General features: G+C 41.3%; 1 pseudogene; it reads right to left on the reverse strand.

Annotated features, from left to right (window-relative positions):
* Positions 1–9,154: 9,154 nt before the first annotated feature.
* LOC126098951 (5S ribosomal RNA) lies at positions 9,155–9,272 on the reverse strand (annotated as a pseudogene).
* Positions 9,273–9,720: the final 448 nt, after the last annotated feature.

Here is a 9,720-nt window from a genome sequence, read left to right on the forward strand (position 1 = left end):
GATAAAGAGATACCATCAAACTATCGACGAATTTCACTTTTGCCAGCTTCCTCAAAAATATTTGAAAAGGTTGTCTTCAAGTGTGTCCTAAATAATCTGACTGCAAATAATATACTGTCCAAGTCACAGTTCGGATTTCTTTAGGGTTCCGATACAGAGAGAGGTATTTACACTTAGCCGTGGTAGGTGGTGTAGGGTAAATACGTGAAGGAAGGCAGATCGCTGGATTGCGTCATGCATTTCCCTCCTTCAGAGACGTGTAAAATTAAGAGCGACCAGGCGATTCCTCATCTCGCTATCATGCTACGTCACAAGAAGCAACTACACAGACGTTGGTCACGTATTCAGTGTGCATATGCACTTTATATAATGTGTGTTGCCAAGAAGGTATGTTTTATTTTGTTCAACTGAGTTTGCAACCAAATTAAGTATAGTATTACTCAAATATTATTTCAGTTTGCTTGTGATTTATTCGTTACTGAACTGCAATAACGTAACTGGCATTCTTCTCCCATTATCCGTCAGTACCATGCAATACAGAGCGTTGGCTGAGTATCTTAATCCATTCTAATGTACGTAGATGGATTTTCACACCACAGTGAGGCCCCAATATTCTGAATATAACTTATCTCATTCTGTGTATGCATTTTTCTGTAAAGACGGTAAGGAGAACACTGTGTCAGCTTGCAGATGAAATGCATTTGTTTGAACGAATCACGTGTCAGATGTTACCCACTAACTGTGATAATTACAATTAGGGTTCTACATTTCCTGAGACCGTGACCGACAATAATTCTAGTTGCTACAACACATTCGCTATTGCTGTAATCTTCTATATTATTTTTATGTTCAATTTTCATGAATTTCATACTGATAAGCCCGCTATTTGTCATTGCGGTGTTTACATAACCGCGTTTTGCTCTTACGATGTGTATCGTCTTCAGTATTCTGATTACAGGTGGATGGCTACAGGAAGGGAAAAAAGGATACGAAGGTAAAAAATTAAAAGTGGTTCCGTTGTATGTCACGAAATACGATAAACGTGAGAAAGATGTAAATTTATTAATACCGCCGGATGAAGAGACAGAAATTTTCCATTTTTGTTATATGAAAAACAATGTGTGGCTAGCACGGAGCAGAATTACTGCCTACCCACATTCAACTGAGATACGTGTGTGTAATTAGTGCTGTCTCCCTTCCAAAGAGAAGCTGACCGCTTATTTAGGTGATTGTTCACAACTGAAACTTGCCAGTTTCCTCACGCCAAATGCAGAGAAGCAGTTCATAAAATTCGACCAGCACAGCAGGCAATTAAAGCTGCCATTTGTCATATATGCAGATATCGAGTAGTTGCTGCAACCAGTTGTAACAATGTGCATGAAACATATAAAGTAATACTGCTTTCTGCGTAAACTGTAGTTATAATGAGGAATATTCAGAGTATCAGTTCTACCGATTTGCTGCAGTGGCTTAGCAAACGGGTGTATCTGATTTCTGAGCATATAAAAAATTACTTGTTGCATAGCAAGATGCCATTTTTATTAGGAGGAAGAAGAATTTCGAAAAAGAGACGTCTGCACATATACGAGGAACGTTTCACGAAAATTTATTTGGAACGCAGAGATTATTGCCATTTTGTAGGCGGACCTCGGGGAGCTGCATATGGTAAATTCAGTTTAAATTATAGACCTAATTCTGTAGTGCATCTTGAGTTCACAATCTGACAAATTACGACTTTCATTTTATAGTTATGAACCCGTTCCTGAAGTGGAAGGAACTGAGCGTAATAAAACAGTGAAAATAAATTCACCACGATTCTATGATATCGAGCCGCGTGGAGTACGCGCGTGGTCTAGGGCGCCTTGTCACAGTTTGTGCGGCTCCCCCCGTTGGAGGTTCGAGTCCTCCCTCGGCCATGGGTATGTGCGCGTTGTCCTTACTGTACGTTAGTTTACGTTGGTTGAAGTTATATTAAGTAGTGTGTAAGTGTAAGGACCGATGACCTCAGCAAAAACAATGGCTCTGAGCACTATGAGACTTACCATCTGAGGTTGTCAGTCCCCTAGAACTTAGAACTACTTAGACCTAACTAACCTAAGGACATTACACACACCCATGCCCGAGGCAGGATTCGAACTTGCGACCGTAGTGGTAGCGCGGTTCCAGACTGAAGCGCCTTTTTTTTTTAATTCTTTGTTGATCTCATTTTGTTCTATTTTGTTCGTTGTATATATGTTCGGGGTGGATGTCTCATGACACCCCTTCAGGTTGTTCGTTGATCCGTTCACTCAGATTTTTTATTACAGAGGGTAGCTAGCCCTCTGACCGAACACGCTGAGCTACCGTGGCGGCAAAGCGAATCATTTAGGTTTTTCTTGGTGTGTTTTCTGGAAAGAAAGTATTTTCTCGACTGTGAACAGTTTCATTTGATAAACAAGAAGGGCGTGTTTGCCTGTCAGTGTGTAACTGATGAATCTGTTCTGTTAGATGAATCGCTGCCGTGAACTGAAGCCTTCAGAAGCTTGCTGACTGGCAAAGCCACCATCAAAGAATATGAATACTCTACATTACGCACAATTTGGTGTTTCTTTGAACGTAAAACATTCGGAGATTACTCCGACTTACATTCAAAAACTATTACCTTCCTACGCGTGATTTCTATCAAAAAACGCCACACTGGCTCTAGCATATTATGTGACTTCCCCTGGTTTAGCGCGGGACAGTTTGCTGAAAATTATTAACGTAAAATTGTAACTTATTGCGGACATAAAACAATTATAAACTGTTGAGTATATTGTTGGACGTAGTATTTTTCAGTGTTCGCATATACACGATGTTGCAAGCAATAGCTTCGTGGCTGACTGTAATGAAAGTAACTATGAATCGCATGTTATATACCTCAGTGTCAATAACCATTTCAACTCGGCAATGATGCAATAGCTGTCACTCACCGGTTTTGCAAGATTTTGTTGAAATGATAATACTAGGTGCTTCACACATAGGTTGTGTTTTAGAAGTAGATCACAAGTATCTAGAAAAAATATATGAATATCACGATGATCTAACGTTGTGCCCAGAGAACATGATTCCTCAAACTTTTATCAACAATCAAGGAATTCCTAAGAAGCTAATTTTCTCGAAATATATTTAAAATTTATGTGGCTCAGTATGAAAATTTAAAGTAGTGGCAGAATAATAACCTTATTCTAAGCCAAATTCACTGTATATCATCATCACGTCAAGCTACCTGAATGGAACCGTTATTGGTATCGATGCTGAGAAACGTACAAGTACAAAAATGAAAAGAATCTTTTAAAACTAAGGAATAACAGATTTTTTATACAACTGTGCAGAATGTGTCAAAAATTAGTGATTTGAGATAGTAACACGTTGGGACGGGCCGGCCGGTGTGGCCGTGCTGTTCTACGCGCTTCAGTGTGGAACCGTGTGACCGCTACGGTCGCAGGTTCGAATCCTGCCTCGGGCATGGATGTGTGTGATGTCCTTACGTTAGTTACGTTTAATTAGTTCTAAGTTCTAGGTGACTGATGACCTCAGAAGTTAAGTCGCATAGTGCTCAGAGCCATTTGAACGTTGGGACGGCAGATAGGAAGCTGCTGCTCTGATTAGAAGTCCAAATCGTAAGTGCAGTGTGATATTTCAGGAAAATTTTATTATTACTGAATTAAATAGACTAACACTGTGTTTGAATAATGTATAGCTGTAGAACTGGCTGTTTAAATTTTACGAAGCTAGTAGATTACCATTATGGGTACACATTTACGAAATTTGAGTCGAAAAAGTTGAAATACGAGTATGTTCTACACACATAGATACACTATGTGATGAAAAGTATCGGAACACCTGGCTGAAAATGACAAAGTTCGTGGCACCCTCCATCGGTAATGCTGGAATTCAACATGGTTTTGGCCCACCTTTAGCCTTGATGACTGCTTCCACTCTCGCAGGCATACGTTCAATTAGGTGCTGCAAGGTTTCTTGGGGAATGGCAGCCCATTCTTCACGGAGTGCTGCACTGAGGTGAGGTATCGATGTCGGTCGGTGAGGCCTGGCACGAAGTTGGCGTTCCAAAACATTCCAAAGGTGTTCTCTAGGATTCTGGTCAAGGCTTTGTGCAGGACAGTCCATTACAGGGATTTTATTGTCGTGTAACCACTCTGCTACAGGCCGTGCATTATGAATAGGTGATCTATCGTGTTGAAAGATGCAATCACCATCCCCGGATTGCTCTTCAACAATGGGAAGCAAGAAGGTGTAAAAAACATCAATGTAGGCCCGTGCTCTGATAGTGCCACGCAAAACAACAAAGTGAGCAAGCCCTTCCGTGAAATAAACGGCCAAAACGTAACACCACTGCCTCAATATTTTACTGTTGGCACTACACACACTGGAGGATGAGGTTCACCGGGCATTCGCCATACCCACACCCTGCCATCGGATCACCACATTGTGTACAGTGATTCGTCACTCCACACTACGTTTTTCCACTGTTCAGTTGTCCCATTTTGACGCCACTTACACCAAGCGAGACATCGTTTGGCATTTACGGGCGTGATGTGTGGCTTATGAGCAGCAGCTCAACCATGAAATCTAAGTTTTCTCACCTTCTGTCCAATTTTCATAGTAGTTGCAGTGGGTCCTGATGCAGTTTGGAATTCATGTGTGATGGTCTGGATAGATGTCTTCCTATTACACATTACGACCCTCTTCAACTGTTGGTGGTCTCTGTCAGTCAACAGACGAGGTCGGCCTGTACGCTTTTGTGCTGTACGTGTCCCTTCACGTTTCCACTTCAGTATCACATCGGAAACAGTGAACCTCGGGATGATTAGTAATGTGGAAATCTCGGGTACAGGAGTATGACACAAGTGACACACTATCACCTGAAAACGTCCCAAGACCGTGAGTTCCGCGGAGCATCCCATTCTGCCTTCTAACGATGTCTAATGACTACTGAGGTCGCTGATATGGAGTACCTGACAGTAGGGGGTAGTGCAATGCACCTAATATGAAAAACGTATGTTTTTGGGGGTGTCCGGATACATCTGATCACATAGTGTAGCTTAATATGTTGTGTAACTATCTCAAATATTTATAATGCTGTGACATTACGAAAAACCGTTTCACCCCACGGGAAACAGTGTTGAGTATTTGATGGCCAGGGCAGCCAGTTGGCCAAAGCGAACAATCCGGGGGAGACATACAGGTAAATGCGTTAGAACTGATGACTGAGCACCCTGATGACTATTTTACACGAGGCAATAACGTGCACGTTGTCTGAAGGTGGTAGAGACGATTCAATGGCAGCTAATATGGACTGTATGAAACGAGAAAATCATACATCTTCAACGAAATTACATTACAGATCCTGTTGTTGTTGTAGTCTTCAGTCCTGAAACTGGTTTGATGCAGCTCTCCATGCTTCTCTATCCTGTGCAAGCTGCTTTATCTCCCAGTACCTACTGCAACCTACATCCTCCTGAATCTGCTTCGCTCTTGGTCTCTCTATACGATTTTTACCCTCCACGCTGCCCTCCAATACTAAATTGGTGATCTCTTGATGCCTCATAACATATCCTACCAATCGATCACTTCTTCTAGTCAAGTTGTGCCACAAACTCCTCTTCTCCCTAATTCTATTCAATACCTCCACATTAGTTATGTGATCTACCCATCTAATCTTCAGCATTCTTCTGTAGCACCATATTTCGAAATCTGCTATTCTCTTCTTGTCCAAACTAGTTATCGTCCATGTTTAACTTCTATACATGGCTACACTCCATATAAAAACTTTCAGAAACGACTTCCTTACACTTCACTCTATACTCGATGTTAACAGTTTTCTCTTCTTCAGAAACGCTTTCCTTGCCATTGCCAGTCTACATTTCATATCCTCCCTGCTTCGACCTTCATCAGTTATTTTGCTCCCCAAATAGCAAAACTCCTTTACTACTTTCAGCATCTCATTTCGTAATCTAATTCCCTCAGCATCACCCGACTTAATTCGAATACTTTCCATTATCCTAGTTTTGCTTTCGTTGATGTTCATCTTATACCCTCCTTTCAAGACACTGTCCATTCCGTTCAACTGCTCTTCCAAGTCCTTTGCTGTCTCTGACAGAATTACAATGTCATCGGCGAACCTCAAAGTTGTAATTTCTTCTCCATGTATTTTAATTCCTACTCCGAATTTTTCTTTTGTTTCCTTTACTGCTTGCTTAATATACAGATTGAATAACATCGGAGCGAGGCTACAACCCTGTCGCACTCCCTTCCCAACCACTGCTTCCCTTTCATGTCCCTCGATTCTTATAGCTGCCATCTGGGTTCTGTACAAATTGTAAATAGCCTATCGCCCCCTGTATTTTACCCCTGACACCCTCAGAATTTGAAAGAGAGTATTCCAGTCAATATTGTCAGAAGCTTTCTGCAAGGCTACAAATGGTAGAAACATAGGTTTGCCTTTCCTTGATCTATCTTCTAAGATAAGTCGTAGGGTCAGTATTGCCTCACGTGTTCCAATATTTCTACGGAATCCAAATTGATCTTCCCCGAGGTCGGCTCCTATCATTCTTCCATTTGTCTGTAAAGAATTCACGTTAGTATTTTGCAGCCATGACTTATTAAGCTGATGGTTCAGTAATTTTCACATCTGTCAACACCTGCTTTCTTTGGGATTGGAATTATTATATTCTTCTTGAAGTCTGAGGGTATTTCGCCTGTTTCACACATCTTGCTCACCAGATGGTATAGTTTTGTCAGGACTGGCTCTCCCAAATCTGTCAGTAGATCTAATGGAATGTTGTCTATTCCCGCGGCCTTGTTTCGACTTAGGTCTTTCAGTGCTCTGTCAAACTCTTCACTCACTATTATATCTCCCATTTCATCTCCATCTACATCCTCTTCCATTTCCATAATATTTTTCTCAAGTACATCGCCCTTGTATAGACCCTTTAAATACTCCTTCCACCTTTTTGCTTTCCCTTCGTTGCTTAGAACTGCGCTTCCATCTGAGCTCTTGATATTCATGCAAGTGTTTCCCTTTTCTACAAAGGTCTCTTTAATTTCACTGTAGGCAGTATCTCTCTTACCCCTAGTGAGATAAGCCTCTACATTCATACATTTGTCGCCTAGCCATCCCTGCTTAGCCATTTTGTACTTCCTGTCGATCTCATTTTTGAGACGTTCCTTTTTGCCTGCTTCATTTAGTGCATTTTTATATATTCTCCTTTCATCAATTAAATTAATATTTCTTCTGCTACCCAAGGATTTCTACTGTCCCTCGTCTTTTTACCTACTTGATCCTCTGCTGCCTTCACTACTTCATCCCTCAAAGCTACCCATTCTTCTTCTACTGTATTTATTTCCCCCATTTCTGTCAATTGTTTCCTTATGCTCTCTCTGAAAGTCTGTACAACCTCTGGTTTAGTCAGTATATCTATGTCCCATCTCCTTAAATTCCCACCATTTTGCAGTTTCTTCAGTTTTAATCTACAGTTCATAACCAATAGGTTGTGGTCAGAGTCCACATCTGCCCCTGGAAATGTCTTACAATTCAAAACCTGGTTCCTAAATCTCTGTCTTACCATTATATGATCTATCTAATACCTTCTAGTATCTCCAGGATTCTTACATGTTTACAACCTTCTTTCATGATTATTGAACCAAGTGTTAGCTATGATTAAGTTATTCTCTGTGCAAAATTCTACCAGGCGGCTTCCTCTTTCATTTCTTAACCCCTATCCATATTCACGTATTACGTTTCCTTCTCTTCCTTTCCATACTATCGAATTCCAGTCACCCATGACAATTAAATTTTCCTCTCCCTTCACTATCTGACTAATTTCTTTTATCTCATCATACATTACATCAATCTCTTCGTCATCTGCATAGCTAGTTGGCAAATAAACTTGCACTACTGTAGTAGGCGTGGGCTTCTTGCCTATTTTGGCCACAATAGTGAATTCACTATGCTGTTTGTAGCAGCTTACCCGCACTCCTATTTTTTTATTAATTATTAAACCTACTCCTGCATTACCCCTATTTGATTTTGTATTAATAACCCTGTATTCACCTGACCTGTCACCGAACTTCACTAATTCCCATTATATTGTGGTATATATTGCATATCCTACCAACATGAAATATCGTGCAGCGAAACCAAGTATACACGAAAGATCATAGTGATCAGATGAGCTAATTGAAAATTTGAGCATAATCTTAAGATAATTATTACGAAAGTACTATTAATTTCATTGTGATAGGCCATAAAAATTAATAACAAATCAATAGAAAGAGTATTCTGATTACGTGATGCATCCTATGAAGGCCTGCGACGTAAATAAACACTACAACAGGTATGTGTATAACGAATATACTGCGAGTTTATTAACGTAGATGTCGAAATATGTCAGTGTCCATTATACCCACAAGCTATAGGCACCAGGGACTTTTGAAAAGTTATGCCTCTGAATTTAGTATTCTGTTCTCCATATCTGTTGAGGTATTACACGACATTCATATAACTCGCTCGATTCATTGATGAAAGCTGCAACGCTGGAGCTCTAGAGGTCTCCGAATTATAGCATGTAACATGGCGGTGTGTAACTATGTCGGGTGTGAAAAACGGAGCGTTGTGAACTATTTTCTAACCGCTAAAACGTGCCGCCAACTGAAAATCAGGTTTCTTAACATCTTTCAGCATCTTCTTTTACCTTTGAACGTGAGGGTGATGAGTTCCTTAACAATATTGTGATAGGTGGTGAAAGCTGGGTTCACCGCTCTGATCCCTAAGACAGGTGAGCATCAATGGAGTTCCGCTACACAGAGTCACCGACGCCAAAGAAGTTTAAGCCCATGCTATCAGCAGAAAGAGTTATGCTCACAGTGTCTGGGACTTCAAGATGTGGTACATTAGGAATTTACGCCTAAAGCACTCAGTCTTCAGGCTACGAGTGGCTTACAGGGACCATCCGACCGCCGTGTCATCCTCGGTGGAGGATGCAGATAGGAGGGGCGTGGGGTCAGCACAACCGCTCTCCCAGTCGTTATGATAGTATTCTTGAACGAAGCCGCTACTATTCGGTCGACTAGCTCCTCACTGGCATCACGAGGCTGAGTGCACCCCGAAAAATGGCAACAGCGCATGGCTACCTGGATGGTCACCCATCCAAGTGCCAACCAAGCCCGACAGCGCTTAACTTCGGAGATCTCACGGGAACCGGTGTATCCACTGCGACAAGACCGTTGCCCTATGCCTAAAGGCACCAACATAAACTCTGAAAGGTACTGCGAGCCTCTCAGAAATGAAAGTGCAAATTCAAAGAGTTCGTCCACACATGAAGCACCGTCTCCTTCAGCATGACATTGTCAGACCACATACGAGCACTGTGACATCTACAACAGTAAGACATCTTGTGTTCAGTCTCATCGATATTCCTGCATACAGTCCCAACTTCACCCCTTCTGATTTCTGCTTGTTTTTCAAACCTGAAAGAACACCTTCGAAGAGTTCACTTTGATAGTGATGAAGCAGTGTAATCAGAGATGTGGTTGTGGCTCCGTCAACGGAGTCAAATATCGTACAGTGACTGTACCAACAAACTGGTCTCTCGTTGGGAGAAATGTGTTCGTCGCCAGGGTGACTATGTTGAGAAATAAATATGTAGAAATGAATAATAAAACCGGAGAATGTTGATG

The sequence above is a fragment of the Schistocerca cancellata genome, chromosome 1, assembly GCF_023864275.1.
Source record: "Schistocerca cancellata isolate TAMUIC-IGC-003103 chromosome 1, iqSchCanc2.1, whole genome shotgun sequence".
NCBI lineage: Eukaryota > Metazoa > Arthropoda > Insecta > Orthoptera > Acrididae > Schistocerca > Schistocerca cancellata.